This window comes from Pristiophorus japonicus, chromosome 1 (genome assembly GCF_044704955.1).
Source record: "Pristiophorus japonicus isolate sPriJap1 chromosome 1, sPriJap1.hap1, whole genome shotgun sequence".
Classification (NCBI taxonomy): Eukaryota; Metazoa; Chordata; class Chondrichthyes; family Pristiophoridae; genus Pristiophorus; species Pristiophorus japonicus.
The window spans coordinates 300,459,906-300,476,794 of NC_091977.1; the positions used below are offsets into that span (position 1 = coordinate 300,459,906).

Genomic DNA, 16,889 nt, shown 5'->3' on the forward strand with positions numbered 1-16,889 from the left:
ATGTAAAGAGAAAAAGGTTAGTAAAGACAAACGTAGGTCCCCTGCAGTCAGAATCAGGGAAAGTCATAACGGGGAACAAAGAAATGGCGGACCAATTGAACAAGTACTTTGGTTCGGTATTCACGAAGGAGGACACGAACAACCTTCCGGTTATAAAAGGGGTAGGGGGGTCTAGTAAGAAGGAGGAACTGGGGGAAATCCTTATTAGCCGGGAAATTGTGTTGGGGAAATTGATGGGATTGAAGGCCGATAAATCCCCAGGGCCTGATGGACTGCATCCCAGAGTACTTAAGGAGGTGGCCTTGGAAATAGTGGATGCGTTGACAGTCATTTTCCAACATTCCATTGACTCTGGATCAGTTCCTATAGAGTGGAGGGTAGCCAATGTAACCCCACTTTTTAAAAAAGGAGGGAGAGAGAAAACAGGGAATTATAGACTGGTCAGCCTGACATCGGTAGTGGGTAAAATGATGGAATCAATTATTAAGGATATCATAGCAGTGCATTTGGAAAGAGGTGACATGATAGGTCCAAGTCAGCATGGATTTGTGAAAGGGAAATCATGCTTGACAAATCTTCTGGAATTTTTTGAGGATGTTTCCAGTAGAGTGGACAAGGGAGAACCAGTTGATGTGGTATATTTGGACTTTCAGAAGGCGTTCGACAAGGTCCCACACAAGAGATTGATGTGCAAAGTTAGAGCACATGGGATTGGGGGTAGTGTACTGACATGGATTGAGAACTGGTTATCAGACAGGAAGCAAAGAGTAGGAGTAAATGGGTACTTTTCAGAATGGCAGGCAGTGACTAGTGGGGTACCGCAGGGTTCTGTGCTGGGGCCCCAGCTGTTTACACTGTACATTAATGATTTAGATGAGGGGATTAAATGTAGTATCTCCAAATTTGCGGATGACACTAAGTTGCGTGGCAGTGTGAGCTGCGAGGAGGATGGTGTGAGGCTGCAGAGCGACTTGGATAGGTTAGGTGAGTGGGCAAATGCATGGCAGATGAAGTATAATGTGGATAAATGTGAGGTTATCCACTTTGGTGGTAAAAACAGAGAGACAGACTATTATCTGAATGGTGACAGATTAGGAAAAGGGAAGGTGCAAAGAGACCTGGGTGTCATGGTACATCAGTCATTGAAGGTTGGCATGCAGGTGCAGCAGGCGGTTAAGAAAGCAAATGGCATGTTGGCCTTCATAGCAAGGGGATTTGAGTGCAGGGGCAGGGAGGTGTTGCTACAGTTGTACAGGGCATTGGTGAGGCCACACCTGGAGTATTGTGTACAGTTTTGGTCTCCTAACCTGAGGAAGGACATTCTTGCTATTGAGGGAGTGCAGCGAAGGTTCACCAGACTGATTCCCGGGATGGCGGGACTGACCTATCAAGAAAGACTGGATCAACTGGGCTTGTATTCACTCGAGTTCAGAAGAATGAGAGGGGACCTCATAGAAACGTTTAAAATTCTGACGGGGTTAGACAGGTTAGATGCAGGAAGAATGTTCCCAATGTTGGGGAAGTCCAGAACCAGAGGTCACAGTCTAAGGATAAGGGGTAAGCCATTTAAGACCGAGATGCGGAGGAACTTCTTCACCCAGAAAGTGGTGAACCTGTGGAATTCTCTACCACAGAAAGTTGTTGAGGCCAATTCACTAAATATATTCAAAAAGGAGTTAGATGAGGTCCTTACTACTAGGGGGATCAAGGGGTATGGCGAGAAAGCAGGAATGGGGTACTGAAGTTGAATGTTCAGCCATGAACTCATTGCATGGCGGTGCAGGCTAGAAGGGCCGAATGGCCTACTCCTGCACCTATTTTCTATGTTCTATGTTCTATGTTCTAATGTGCTGTACTGCCCTCAAGTGTTCGTAGTCTGCTGTAGGAAGTTAAGGTTATGTGAAAAAGAAAGTTGATTTACAGCAATATGTGTCTGCCTTACTCTGAAATTTTAAACCATAACTTAATATCTGCTCAAAATGAAGTTGCAAGTCAGCAGAACTGAGGAGAATCGCCTTTAGCCTTACCTCTGCAAGTTAAAGAGCTGATATTATTGTCTGTTTAATTTTTCTCCCAATTCATTTAATTCTTTATGTTCAAACATAGTCTTATGTAACATCATCCTCTGGGGCTTAGGGTATATGTACCTATGTAGCCAGTATTTGAACCCTGAAAATTAATTTGAGAAAAATACCCAGCATTTTACAAAAGACTCAAGTCCATCTAGTTCTTCTTCTACCACCCTGGCAACCGCATGATACAATTTTGATAATAGAGTTGGTGAGTAATTGTAGGAATCAATCTCTTATCAATTCGTCTATAACAGGTGCAGATATGATTCAAGAAGGCCCCAGTAGAACCATAGGTCCAAAGTCACCTGTTCCTCCAGTTATCTACATTTACTGTATGCCATGCCTCAAATTACTCATGTACTGTATTGCAAAATGTTATTTTCTAAAACTAATCTATCTCATTTGCATTTGAATGAATCAATGCTAGCTGCTTCCACCATCTACTAAGGGTGCCTGTTGACCACACTCACTCACTGAATAGTGTTTCCACAGATTGGATTTTACGCCACCCCCCCCCACGCCTGGCCTTCAGCGCAGGCCATGTCCTCTGATTCTAGTTCCTTTAGAATGTTAAAAAAATTAGTCATACCTCCTCTCAATCTTCTCTGTTCCACTGAGAACATGCCCAAATGTCATAATTGATCCTCATAATTCAATCTCTCACTCCCCTCAACCACTCTGGTTGCTCTCTTTTGTATTCTTTAAATAGCTGCGATACATACTGCGGCAACCAGAACTGCACATGGTATTCTATGTTCGATCACACCAAAGGAGCAGGCTTACCTCACAGTTTTGGCACAATATTGGTGTTTTTAAACATTCAAATATCTGGTTTGCTTTACTCAGTGAGAATTCAGTTTATTGAAAGAAAGAACTTGCATTTGTATTGCGCCCATCACTACCTCGATGTCCCAAAGTGCTTTACAAACAATGAAGTACTTTTTGAAGTGTAGTCACTGTTGTAATGTGGGAAACGAGGCAGTCAATTTGCACATAGCAAGCTCCCACAAACAGCAATGTGATGAGGACCAACTAATTTGTTTTTGTGATGTTTGAGGGATAAATACTTATCTGTTCTTCGAATAGTGCCATAGATCTTCTACATCCAGCTGAGAGGGCAGATGGGGGTCTTGGTTTAACATCTCTGACAGCATAACATACCCTCAGTACTTCACTAGAGTGTTAGCTTAGACAATGTGCTCAGGTTTCTGGAGTAGGCCTTGAACCCATAAATCTTGAGTGCGCTACCAACTAAGTCAAGTCTGACACTTGTAGCATTTTACATGTATGTTATTTTCTTTCTAATTAATTAATTAATCCCTTTCTGGATTTTTTGTCCTCCTATGAAACTACATTGAATTTCATCTGCTACCTTTCTGCCCAATTCCCAAGTATATTCAAATCCAACTGTAGCTTATTCTGCTCAGCTTTGGCATTTACCACCTTCAGTAGCTTTGCTATATTTTCACTCCATTGTTGTCCAATGTAATTCTTGGTATACCTTCCAGTTTCCTTGTCCAAAATCCTATATTGATGGCTGAAAAGATCAGGCATTCATTATCATAGTCATTGAAGTTTACAGCACAGAAGGAGGCAATTCGGCCTATTGTGTCCGTGCTGGACGACAAAGAGCTATCCAGCTAAAATCCATGTAGACTACATCAAACGCACTACCTTCATCGACCTGAAATTCAATCAAGTTAGTCAGACACGACCGTCTCATAACAAATCCATGCTGATTGTCCTTGATTAATCCGTGTCTTTCTAAATGAAGATTTATCCTGCCCCTCAGACTTTTTTCCAATAATCCCATATTGTACTAGAGAGGGTGCAGAGGAGATTTATGAGGATGCTGCCTGGAATGGAGAATCTTAGTTATGAGGACAGTGGATAGGCTGGGTTTGTTCTCATTGGAACTTTTAAGAGATGGTTGGATGGGCACTTAAAGTGTCGTAACCTGCAGGGTTACGGACCTAGAGCTGGCAATTGAGATTAGATTGGATGACCTTTTGTTGTATGGCATGGTGGTAAGTACTGCAGGGAATAGAATATGGCCAGGACTTACAAAGCACAAAAATAATCATTCAATAACACACAAAAAATACAAGGAAGCTGAGAGGACCTGCACCAAGACTTACAAAGCACTAAACAAACCACAAAAAGTAATAAACAATCAATCAATAACAAATAAAAAAATAGAAGTCCTACCTTTATGCCAGAAACAAGTTTTTCTTTTAAAGGCCCCCCCCCCCCATCAAAACACACTCCTCCCCCCGCCCCCCCATCAAAACTCTCCTCCTCTCCCCTCCCCTCCCCCACCCAATCAAAACTCTCCTCACTAAACAAAGCACAACTATCAATAAATAAAAAATAAAACTCAAGTCCTACCTCGGCCTGGAAAGTCAGCGAGATAGGGGCTGCGAGCATCGGGTCCTGCTCACAGCCTGCAGGACATGCTGGGAGGGCGAGGAGCATGCGCGCAGACTTCACTGCGCATGCGCACAGCTGCCGGCAGTGTTTTCTGTGTTCGGCTGTTGCTCCGCCCCCCCCCATTGTACTATGTACGCCACGCTGGGACACCGGAGACTCAGCAAAGCAGGCAGGATGGGGCCACTTTTCTTCGGTGCCATTTCCAGCCCGCAAAGTCGGCGCATTTAAGGTAAGTGCGCATAAAAAAGGTGTTGAGGAAAATTGGGCCCATGATTACTACCACCAAAATGCTTTCCCACTGATACCCCTTCCACCTGCCCAGCTTCCCTAAAACTAAGTCCAGAACCGCCCCCTCTCTTATTGGGCTAAAACAAGTTCTCCTGAATGCATTTTAAGAATTCTGCTCCCTCTTACCTTTCACACCAATTCTAACCCAATTAATACTAGGGTAGTTGAAATCCCCTACTATTACTGCCCTACTGTTTTTGCATTTCTCAGAAATTTGCCTACATATTTGCTCTTCTATCTCCCTCCGACTGTTTGAGGGTCTATAGTACACTCCCAGCAGTGTGATTGCCCCTTTTTTGTTCTTCAGTTCAGCCCATATGATCTCATTTGACAATCCTTTACCCTCCTGTCCTCCCTTAATTTTTCCCTCCATGAAAATTCTTCAACCCATATTCACGGCCACCCCCTTGCAATCTCTCATGGCCTTGCTATTCCAACCAAGTCAATTAAAGATAAAGCCACCTCTGACCATTTCCTTGTATCGCTCTAGACCCAAATCCCCCTCCCCAATCCAAACCTCCTTCTGCATCCACCCCTGGAAAAAAACTCTCCACACTCTCTTACAACTGCACTTAGCAACTCAAAACTGTCCAACCTTTGGTCCTCTTTTAACAATAACATTCCTGCAGTCACCAATCTGCTCAACCACACCCTCACCACCACCTTTGATGCCCGAGTCCTGATTAAAAAGATTACTCTCTCCCACACTTGCTGTTCCCCCTGGTACAGCCTTCATCTTCGCTCCCTCAAGTCAAAAGGGCGCAGACTTGAACGGATGTGGCGGACAATTGATTTAGCCATTCACCGCCAGATCTGGCTCGAACAGATAAAACATTATCGGCTCCTACTCTTGTCTACAAAAACTGCTCACTATTCCAGGATCATTCTGGATTGCAAAAATAACCCTTCTATTCTCTACTGCTAACCGTCTCCTTAAACCCCTCTCCCCTGTCTCCACCACACTCATCTCTAACAACAAGTGTGAAGAGCTCATGGACTTCTTTGTCTCAAAGATTCAGACCATCCAATCAACTGCCTCTGCGAGATCCCTTCCTTCACCGAGCCCACAGGGCCAAACTTCATCTGAGGCTCCTATCTGCCCTAGCTCTAACTCGCATCTTTCTCTAGTTTCTCTTTCATCTCTCCTCTTGATCTCTTCAAGCTCATCTTGTCCATGAGACCCACTTCCTGCTCCCTTGACCCTATTTCCACTAAACTGCTGACCACCCAACTTCCTTTCTTGGCTCCTATGTTAGCCGATTGTTAACGGTTCTCTCTCCTCAGGTACTGTTCCCCTCTCTTTCAAATCTGCTGTAATCACCTCTCTCCTCAAAAAAATAACCAACCCTTGACCCCACTTTGCTTGCTAGCTTTCACCCCATCGCCAACCTCCCTTTCCTGTCCAAAGTACTTGAACGTGTTGTCGCCTCCCAAATCCGTGGCCATCTTTCCATGAATTCACTGTTTGAATCGCTACAATCTGGCTTTCGCCCCTGCCACAGTACCGAAACGGCTCTCATCAAAGTCACAAATGACAACCTTTGTGAGTGTGACAAAAGTAAACTATCCCTCCTCATCCTTTGGACCTGTTTTCCGCCTTTGACACAGTTGATCACTCCATCCTCCTCCAACGCCTCTCCACCATCATCCAGCTGGGTGGGACTGCACTCGCTTGCTTCCATTCTTATCTATCTAATTGTAGCCAGAAAATCTCCTGCAATGGCTTCTCTTCCCACTCCCGCATTGTTACCTCTGGTGGCCCCCTCTTATTTCTCATCGATATACTGCCCCTTGGCAATATCATCTGAAAACATGGAGTCAGTTTCCACATGTACACTGACGACACCCAGCTCTACCTCTCCACCACTTCTGTCGATCTCTGCTTGGTATCTAAATTCTCAGATTGTTCGTCCAACATTCGGTACTGGATGAGCAGAAATTTTCTGCAATTAAATATTGGGAAGACCAAAGTCATTATCCTTGGTCCCCGCCACAAACTGCGTTCCCTAACCACTGACTCCATACCTCCACCTAGTATCAATCTGAGGGTGAACAAGACTGTTCGCAACCTGGGTGTGATATTTGACCCTGAAATGAGTTTCCAGCAACATATCCGCGGCATAACTAAATCCGCCTTTTTCCACCTCTGTAGCATTGCCCGCCTCTGCCCCTGCCTCAGGTGTTCTGCTGCTGAAACCCTTATTCATGTCTTTGTTACCTCTAGACTTGACTACTCCAACTCACTCCTGGCTGGCTTCCCACATTCTATACTACGTAAACTTGAGGTCATCCAAAACTCAGCAGCCCGTGTCCTAACTCGCACCAAGTCACGATCACCCATCACTCCTATGTTTTCTGACCTACATTTGCTCCCGGTTAAACAACACCTCTATTTCAAAATTCTCATCCTTGTTTACCAATCACTCCATAGTCTTGCCCCTCCCTATCTCTGTAAGCTTTTTCAGCCTCACAACCCCACAAGATTTCAGCGCTCCTCAAATTCTTTGTTTTACTACCTTAAAAGCACTATATAAATAAAACATATCATCCTTCTAACATATTCCTCCTCACAGCTGTAATTTTTTCTTTATTGCGCCCCCTCCCCTCTTTTTATCCTCCCCTCTATCTCATCTGAAACCCCTGTGAGCAGGAATGTAGAGCTGCCATTCCTGCCCTTTCAGCCATGTCTCAGTAATAGCTATAATATCAAACTCCCACGTGTCTCTCTGTGCCCTCAGCTCATCTGCCCTATTTTCTAGCTCCTTGCATTGCAAACTCCTTTGCAAACTCCTTTGTTGTCTATTTTCTATCCTTTGTTTCCTTTGCCTTCCAAACTCGCTTACTAATTTTCTGCCTTCCATTTCCATCTTTTCATCTCTCCCTTCTGAATCTACTCTCAGGTTCCCATCCCCCTGCCAAGCTAGTTTAAACTCTCCCTAACAGCACGAGCTGACCCCCCGTCCCGCGAGGATGTTGGTCCCAGCCCTGTTGAGTTGCAACCCGTTCGCCTCCCCCAGAAATAGTCCCAATACCTGAGGAATCTAAAGCCCTCCTGCACCATATCGCTAGCCATGCAGTCATCTGCTCTATCCTCTTATTTCTGTACTCACTAGCACATGGCACCAGGTGTAATCGGAGATTACTACTTTTTGAATCCAGAGATTACACCCCAGCTTCTGCCTGAGGCTGAACCAGACTGTTCGCAACCTTGGTTTCATATTTGACCCTGAAATGAGCGTCCAACCACATATCTGCAGCAGAACTAAGACTGTCTATTTTCACCTTCGTAACATCGCCTGTCTCAGCTCATCCGCTGCTGAAGCCCTCATCCATGCCTCAGTTACCTCTAGACTTGACTATTCCAACGCACTCCTGGCTGGCCTCCCACATTCTACCCTGATCCAAAACTCGGCTGCCCGTGTCCTAACTCGCACCAAGTCCCGCTCACCCATCACCCCTGTGCTCGCTGACCTACATTGGCTCCCGGTTAAGCAACGCCTCGATTTCAAAATTCTCAACTTTATTTTCAAATCCTTCCATGGCCTCGCCCCTCCCTTTCTCTGTAATCTCCTCCAGCCCCACAACGCCCCCCCTCCCCCGAGATGTCTGCGCTCCTCTAATTCTGCCCTCTTGAGCATCCGTGACTATAATCGCTCAACCATTGGTGGCTGTACCTTCTTTTGCCTGGGCGCTAAGCTCTGGAATTTCCTGCCTAAACCTTTCTGCCTCTCTACCTTTCTTTCCTCCTTCAAGATGCTCCTTAAAACCCACCTGCGCTAATTTCTACTTATTTAGCTTGGTGTCAAATTTTTTATCTCATAATACTCCTGTGGAAGCACCTTGAGACATTTTACTACGTTAGCGCGCTGGATAAATACAAGTTGTTGTTTGAGGTCCTGCTTTTAATCTCTTTCTTAGCTCCCTAAAATCTGCTGCAGGACCGCATCTCTCTTTCTACCTATGTCATTGGTGCTGATAGGGACCACGACTTCTGGCTGTTCACCCTCCCCCCTTAGATTGTCCTGCAGCCGTTCAGTGACATCCTTGACCCTGGCACATTGGAAGCAACATACCATCCTGGAGTCATGCCTGCGGCTGCAGAAATGCCTGTCTGTTCCCCTAATATCAAATCCCCAACCACCATAGCTCTTCCACTTGAGGGGGAGGGGGGGGTGGGTGGAAGCTATTCAGACTGATCCAGAGACCACTCTGTTTCTTGCTGTGTGAATACAGCAATCTCATTCACAGGAGCGGCAAGGCTACTTCACAGCAGCAGCACTCCATAATATGTTCTCATTGTAACAGCGACTGCAGGTAGATAACAGATTGGAGAAGCAGAGAAAAATGTATGTGGTAGCACAGCAATTGGGGGAAAAATACAGGCTATTTATTTTAACTGAATGGGGTTAATGCAGTTGTGGAGGTGTTTCTGTAGAACTGTTGCCAAAATTTAAATTGCCAGGTATCTGAAATGAAAGTAATACTCCGTGTACACAATATGCATATATAACATGCAAGTCTAAAGGTATAAAAACAATTCCTAAGCAATATCTCCACACGAGAGGTTTGTAATAAAGATGAAGTGTATTGGAAAAGGAAGTTACTACAGAAGTTTTATTCAATTGAGCTACAACATTTCACTTTTGCATCACTTCTTTAACATAGAAAAAAATCCAAAGGTACTTTGCAAAGGCATAAGGAGAAATAAATGCTGAACTAAAAGATGAGCTATTAGGAGGGTGACCAAAGGCTTAGTTAAAGAGGTGCATTTTAAGGAGTACCTTGAAAGAGAAGGAGGCAGGGGAGTTTAAGGATGGTGTGTGGAGCCTAGGTGGGTGAAGGCACAACCAGTAGTGGTCAATGGTGAGGTAAAAGGAAGGGGGATGTAAAAGAGTAACTGGTTTCCTGGCTCTTGGTCAGTGGTGTATGGTGTGACGATAACCTTGAAAAAAAGGGAATTTGAAGTGAGGAATGAAAGAACAAGAGACTCCCATTTATATAGTGCCTTCCACAACCTCAGGACATGCCAAAGTGCTTTACAAGTACTTTTTTGAAGTTTTTCACTGTTGTGATATTGGAAATGCGGCAGCCAATTTGCGCACAGCAAGCTCCCACAAACAGCAGTGTGCTAATGACCAGATAATCTGTTTTAGCAAAGTTGGTTGAGAGATAAATATTGGACAGCATGAACAGTAATGTTATGCTCCAGTTACCTGAATTAAAGATCATTAAGATTTTTATTACTGAGCCAGCAAATAATTATGGTTCAGTATTTAGGAATACATTGTGAACAGCATAAATTATTTAACTTGCAAAGTTGCAGATGCGAACGTGCAGACTAAAAAGACACTTCCTATTTTTTTAATATTTCTAGACTGGGAGTCATCAGATAAAGCAGCAAATCTTGTAGGTAAGTGCTTGTGGTGGTTTTATTTTACAAAATTAAGTTGTATAAGATCCCAAATAAGCTAAAGGCTGGTGCTGCTGCTTTGCATAAAACACCAGAAATAATGAGGAAACTGCATTAAATAATTAATTATTATAAACCCTCCTTCAGCATTCCATAAACTTTATAAATACAGCTTATGTGATGACATGTTTTACTGAGAAGTAGGGAAGAATTTTTCCAATGCGCAAAGTGTACTTGTGACCAGACTGTACAGGTGTTCACTGTCTTTGATTAAAATTAATCAATGCTATGTCATTTGAAAGTTTAAAATGACAGAATTACTATGCATATTTTCTCATTTGAACCTCGAAACAGAAATGTGATTCTTCCCTCCACAGTCCCTGGGCCAGCAATACTGAAATAGCTTAATTGTGAGAATTATTTGAATTACTTTCTCCTTCCCACCCTCCCTTTCCATTCAAAAAGAGAACATATTTGGCAATTGATCTTCAATAACTACTTGCAGCATATTAGAATGTTGGTGACTTCTGAGTTGGACATATTGGGAGAAGAAATGGAACCCGTATTACCAGTAATGTATTTGGCTTAACAATGCATTGTCATGATCTATTTGCTGGGAAAACTCTGTGGATAGGATTAGCAAACATAAAAATAAAGACGGTGAGTTTTTAAAACATTCTTGGTCTTTTTTTTTTAAAGTACTTGAGAAATTCAAAACTACTTGACCTCTGAAATTTGAAATAACAAGCAAAATTAAAAATTAAGAAGCAAATATTGCTGTTACTATTTTAAGAAACAACTTGTCAGTGTCACCCAATATAACTAATTGCAATCCTGGGAGCATCATCACCTCCAAATTCCCCTCCGAGTCATCCTGACTTGGACAACACCGTTCAGTCGTGGTCACTAGGTCAAAATCGTGGATTTCTCTGCCTATCACCATTATGGGAGCACCATCACTACAAGGACAGTAGTGATTCAAGAAGGCAGCCCACCACCATCTCTCAGCAACTAGAGAGGGAAAATAAATGTGACTTATTCAGTGTCACCCACATTCATGAACAAAAAATGTAAAAAACGCATTGAGATTCAGGATGTCATTACAAAATGAGGGTACAACATTTAGATTATATAGGATTACATAGGATACATGGCATAGAAATAGGCCATTCGGCCCAACCAGTCAATGCTGGTGGTTATACTCCACTCAGGCCTCCTCCTGTCTTTCCTCATTTAGGGCTCAATTTTCCCCCAAAGCATTTTTTTGGCATACTTGATTTTTTATGGGCCAAGTACGCCAAAAAAAAAGTGTTGTAAGTTTCCCCGTTGGATCTCTTCATTTTGCCGTGGCCTAAGCCGGTGGGGTGGGTGGGGAGGGTGGAACCTTGATCTGCGCTAAAAAGATCGGGCTGCTATGGTAACCAGGGCCATGATGCGAGCTGAGGCTGCAAAGTGAAGCATACAGCCACCTCCCAACACACTAAAATAATTGAAAAACACATAGCACCAACTTGCCTCCAACCCCGGTTCGGGTCACTCTCTGTTTCGCTCTCGCTCTGGACTGTGTGTGTGAATCGGGGACTGAGAATGGAACCAAACTGTGTGTGTGAACCGGGGATTGAGAATGGAACCAGAGAGCCTTCCTGTGTGTGGGGACCGAGAATGAGTCCGGACAGTCTTCGGGCGCGGTTGGAGGTAAGTTGTTGCTATGTGTTTTCCAATTCTTTCACTGTGCCCAGGCATCTGCTGCGCTGCTTTCCTTACCTGTGCCGATTTCCTTAACTCTAGGGAAGGTTATTCAGGACAGGCCACATATGCTGGCCTAATCAGAACTGGAATAACTCTCAGCTGGCCAAACTTCACTAAATGGCCAGAAGTGGCGTAGGTGGCTGAAAAAAAACTGAGTTTAAAAAATTCGTAACTAACGCTGGTGCAAATTGATTGGGGAAACTGGGGATTTTTAAGTTAGGCCAGAAAAAACAGCCTGCTCAAAACAAAAACGGCGCAAATACTGGGGAAAATTTAGCCCCTAATTAGGAAGATTAGTTAGATCTTATGTAAGTGAGGAGATCTGTTATACTGCCAAAGATATTGGCTGCCAAACACCAGAAAGCTTGAAATAAAAACAAAAAATGCTGGAAATACTCAGCAGGTAGGGCAGCATCTGTGGAGAGAAAAGGTCGATGACCTTTTATCAGAACTAGAAAAAGTTAGAGATGCAACCAATTTTAAGCAAATGCAGAGGCAGGAAAAGGGAGGAGGGGAGGAAAGAACAAAAGGGAAGGTCTGTGATAGGGTGGAAGGCAGGAGAGATTAAATGACAAATGTTATGATTGTACAAATGAAAAGGAAAAGGTACTAGGACAAGTAAAGAAACAAAAGATGGGTCTAGAAGAGGTGTAAATGGGACTAGCAGAATCATCAACAGCTGCCGTCTGCAAAAAATAGAGGGCCGAGGTTATGATCTGAAATTGTTGAGTTCGATTTGAGTCTCGAAGGCTGTAAAGTGCCTAATTGAAAGATGAGGTGCTGTTCCTCGAGCTTACGTTGAGCTTCATTGGAACAGTGCAAGAGGCCAAGGTCAGAGTGGAGTGGAGAATTAAAGTGACAAGAGACTGGAAGCTCAGTGTCATGCTTGCGGACTGCATGGAGGTGTTCCGCAAAGTGGTCACCCAATCTGTGTTTGGTCTCCCCAATGAAAAGAAGTCTGTATCGTGAATAGAGTATACTAAATTGCAAGAAGTACAAGTAACTCGCCGTTTCACCTGGAAGGAGTGTTTGGGGCCCTGGATAGTGGGAAGGCGGGAGGTAGAAGGGCAGCTGTTGCATCTCTTGCGCTTGCATGGGGTGCTGTGAGAAGGGCAGGGTGAGTTGGGATGGTTGAGTGGTGGAACCCTTTTCCACCAAGCGAAAGAATCCAATGATCAAGGAAATCATGGAGGGAATGGTCCCTTCGGAAAACTTGATATGCTTTCGGGCTATTTGTGAAAATGTGCTCCTCATCTCTGTCCCATTCCTCTCTGCAATTTGAGGCTGAAGAGAAGCATGCACATACCTTCCCTTTATCTCAAACTATATAGCCAAGGAATGTGAAAATGCACTCACCCCCCCAAACTAAGTAAATGTGTGTGTGTTGATTGCTACCTGTTTGCCAACTTCTTGGCCAGCTAATTTGGGCCAGACCAGATCCTCTTTTTATTTTGCTGAACTTTGCCTTATTTCAGTCTAGCATTCTGTTATTTGACTCTTCAGTATCCTTTCTGTTCTTAGCTTGAACACTACTCTCGCAACCCGTTATTTGTTCTGTTTCTACATTATCCCTGTCAACATGGGTTTATCCCTAGAGTCAAAATGGTTTTATGAAAGGGAAATGGTGTTTAACAAATTTATTGGAATTTGTTGAGGATGTAACTAGCAAGGTAGGAAAAAGGGAACTAGTGGATGTAGTATATTTGGATTTCCAAAATACATTTGATAAGTTGCCACATAAAAGGTTGATATGCAAGATGAGGGTTCATGGGGTTGGGGGTAATATATTAACATGGATAGAGGATTGGTTGACAGACAGAAAATAGAAAGTCAGGATAAATGGGTCATTTTCAGGTTGGTGAGCTAGTGGGGTGCCGCAAGGATCAGTGCTTGGGCCTCAGCTAGTTACAATCTATATTAATGACTTGGATGAAGAGACTGAGTGCAATGTATCCAAGTTTACTGACTATACAAAGCTAGGTGGGAAAGTAAGCTGTGAGGAGGATGCAAAGAGTCTGCAAAGGAAAATAAGGGGACAATAAGGTGCCAAATGGAGTATAATATGGGGAAATGTGAGATTATTCACTTTGGTAGGAAGAATAGAAAAACAGAATATTTTTTAAATGGTGATAAACTACTAAATGTAGGTGTCCTCATACAGGAAACACAAAGTTAACATGCAGGTACAGCAAGCAATTAGGAAAGCAAATGGCATGTTGGTCTTTATTGCAAAAGGGTTGAGGTACAAGAGCATGGAAGTCTAACTGCAATTGTATAGGGCTTTGGTGAGACCATACCTGGAGTACTGTGCACAGTTTTGGTCTCCTTTATCTGAGTAAAGATATACATGCCTTAGAGGCGGTGCAACAAAGTTTCACTAGATTAATCCCTGGGATGAGAGGGTTGTCCTATGAAGAGAGATTGAGTAAATTGGGCCTATACTCTCGAGTTTAGAAGAATGAGAGATGATCTAATTGAAACATATAAGATTCTGAGGGGGTTGAAGGGGTAGATGCTGAGAGGTTGTTTCCCCTGGCTGGAGAGTCTAAAAATAGGAGGCATAGTCATAGGATAAGGGACGGCCATTTAAGACTGAGATGGGGAGCAATTTCTTCACTCGGAGGGTCGTGAATCTTCGGAATTCTCTACCTCAAAGGGCTGTGGATGCTGAGTTGTTGAGTATATTCAAGGCTAAGATTTTTGGACTGTGGGCAATCGAGGGATATAAGGATAGGGTGGGAAAGTGCAATTAAGGTAGAAGAGTAGCCATGATCTCATTGAATGGCGGAGCAGGCTCGAAGGGATGTACGCCTAGCCCTGCTCCTAATTCTTATGTTATGTTGTTACGTTTCTAAACTGTCTTGATGTTGCCTCTTGGGTGATCACATTCCAGAGAGTATGACCCAGAAACTCCTGCTCCTGCAGAGTGTGGCCAATTGCAGCAGAGCATAGAGATCCTCAGGACAGAGACTCAAATTTACGACACTTAGTGTAATTGTGGATAGGCTGAGGATCACTGATGGTCCACATATCTCATACTGCACACATCACGAGGGTTCCCTGCACTGCCACCCCTTTGTGCCTAGCTTAATTTACACATTAGCCCAATTACCACGACGGGTGGAAGCTACCAATCAGAGAACAGCTAATTGCACCTCTTTTGTATCCAATTAATTATGTATTACTGCCTCAAACCAGCTTTCAGATGAAGTAGCAAATAAACAACATTAAAGAGCCCCTAGGCTTTCAATTTTCCACGGGCAAACCTCTAGCAATGTGCCCAATGATACTCTGCCCTCAAGTGCTCTCCGAAGCTGGACATTAGTTTGTGCGTGCTCCAAGGTAGCTCCACCCTATCTGCAAGTCAACTTCATCCCACCATTGGACTTCTGACTTTAACTTTGGACTCTTCCTTTTATTGTCTTCCCTATATTCCATTAACAATCAAGACATATCTATCCTAATCTTTGCCATTCCTATTACCTGAATTTCCTCTCTCCTATTTGCATGCATGTTTTGGCTATCTCTCCAGACATGAGCCCATTACTTCTATCTCCCTTTTTATTTCTGTTTTATTTATCGCTCTTGGGCTCTTTCGTCTGCTTCCTCTTGTTACCAAGTCATATCCTTTCATGTCTCCCCTCTCAGGTACTCTGCCCCCGAAATCCCTCCCCAAACCATTCATTATTCCTCTATCTGGCCTACTCTCCTGCCGTCGTCCCAGTCCACAGCTTCCCTCTGTCCCTCTCTTTGCTTTCTATGAAGGGCCCATCAAGGCATTTGCCGCTGCCTCCTTATGAGTAGCAATCCCAACTGCTCCATACTCCTCTCCCGCCAACCATCCTACCTAGCTCACCCGTAGGGCGCTAATTTTTCCAATCTCCTTACCGTCCCGATCTCCCCTACCACCATTGACCACGTAGACTGTGCCAACGAATCAACAATCACTGTCCCTCTTTACATTTCCCTCCAGAATATTAGTTTATTTGCGAACAATGTCCTTGCTATCCATTACTTTATTGTCGATAATTGTATTGATGTCACGGTCTTGACAGAAACTTAGCTTATGGATAACAACACTTTTCCCTGTACTGGAGCCTCCAGCCCGGTCATACCTTCCATTTCTTGCTCAGCCCAAACTGCTGTGGTGGGGATGTGGCCCTTGTCATCAGATATCACCTTGGTTCGTACCACTGATCCTCTCTTACCATCTCCTTTTGAGCACATCACCTTATTCCACCACTCTGGCCTCTCCTTTAAAATCCTCATTCTTAATCGTCCACCCAAATCCCACCCTACGTTTTTCACCATTATCCTCATTCCTTTCCTCCTTCAGTCTCTACACTTGTACATTTTTACCAAGAGGGTTCCTCACTTGGTTGGAATGTAAAGTTCTCAAAGATGACTAGCTTTAATAGCCAAACCAAAAAGTATTGTAATTCGAATTAAAAAAAAATGATTTCTTCGTTGGTAAGGAAAACATAGAAACATAGAAAATAGGTGCAGGAGTAGGCCATTCGGCCCTTCGAGCCTGCACCGCCATTCAATGAGTTCATGGTTGAACATGCAACTTCAGTACCCCATTCCTGCTTTCTCGCCATACCCCTTGATCCCCCTAGTAGTAAGGACTACATCTAACTCCTTTTTGAATATATTTAGTGAATTGGCCTCAACAACTTTCTGTGGTAGAGAATTCCACAGGTTCACCACTCTCTGGGTGAAGCAGTTTCTCCTCATCTTGGTCCTAAATGGCTTACCCCTTATCCTTAGACTGTGACCCCTGGTTCTGGATTTCCCCAATATCGGGAACATTCTTCCTGCATCTAACCTGTCTAACCCCGTCAGAATTTTAAACGTTTCTATGAGATCCCCTCACATTCTTCTGAACTCCAGTGAATACAAGCCCAGTTGATCCAGTCTTTCTTGATATGTCAGTCCCG

The 16,889-nt window shown here is 43.7% G+C and overlaps 1 protein-coding gene across 15 annotated transcripts in view; it reads left to right on the plus strand.

Moving 5' to 3' along the window:
- fam49bb (family with sequence similarity 49 member Bb) overlaps positions 1 to 16,889 on the plus strand; it is a 253,404-nt gene that overhangs the window by 169,205 nt on the left and 67,310 nt on the right. For 11 of the 15 annotated variants that reach the window (XM_070888514.1, XM_070888517.1, XM_070888519.1 and 8 more), the window contains exon 3: positions 10,165 to 10,200. The exons of 3 other annotated variants lie outside the window; for them this stretch is intronic. The gene's annotated coding sequence lies outside the window, so the exon portion shown is untranslated. The remainder of the gene's footprint in view (positions 1 to 10,164; positions 10,201 to 16,889) is intronic. One more of the 15 variants, XM_070888520.1, reaches the window with a different exon arrangement.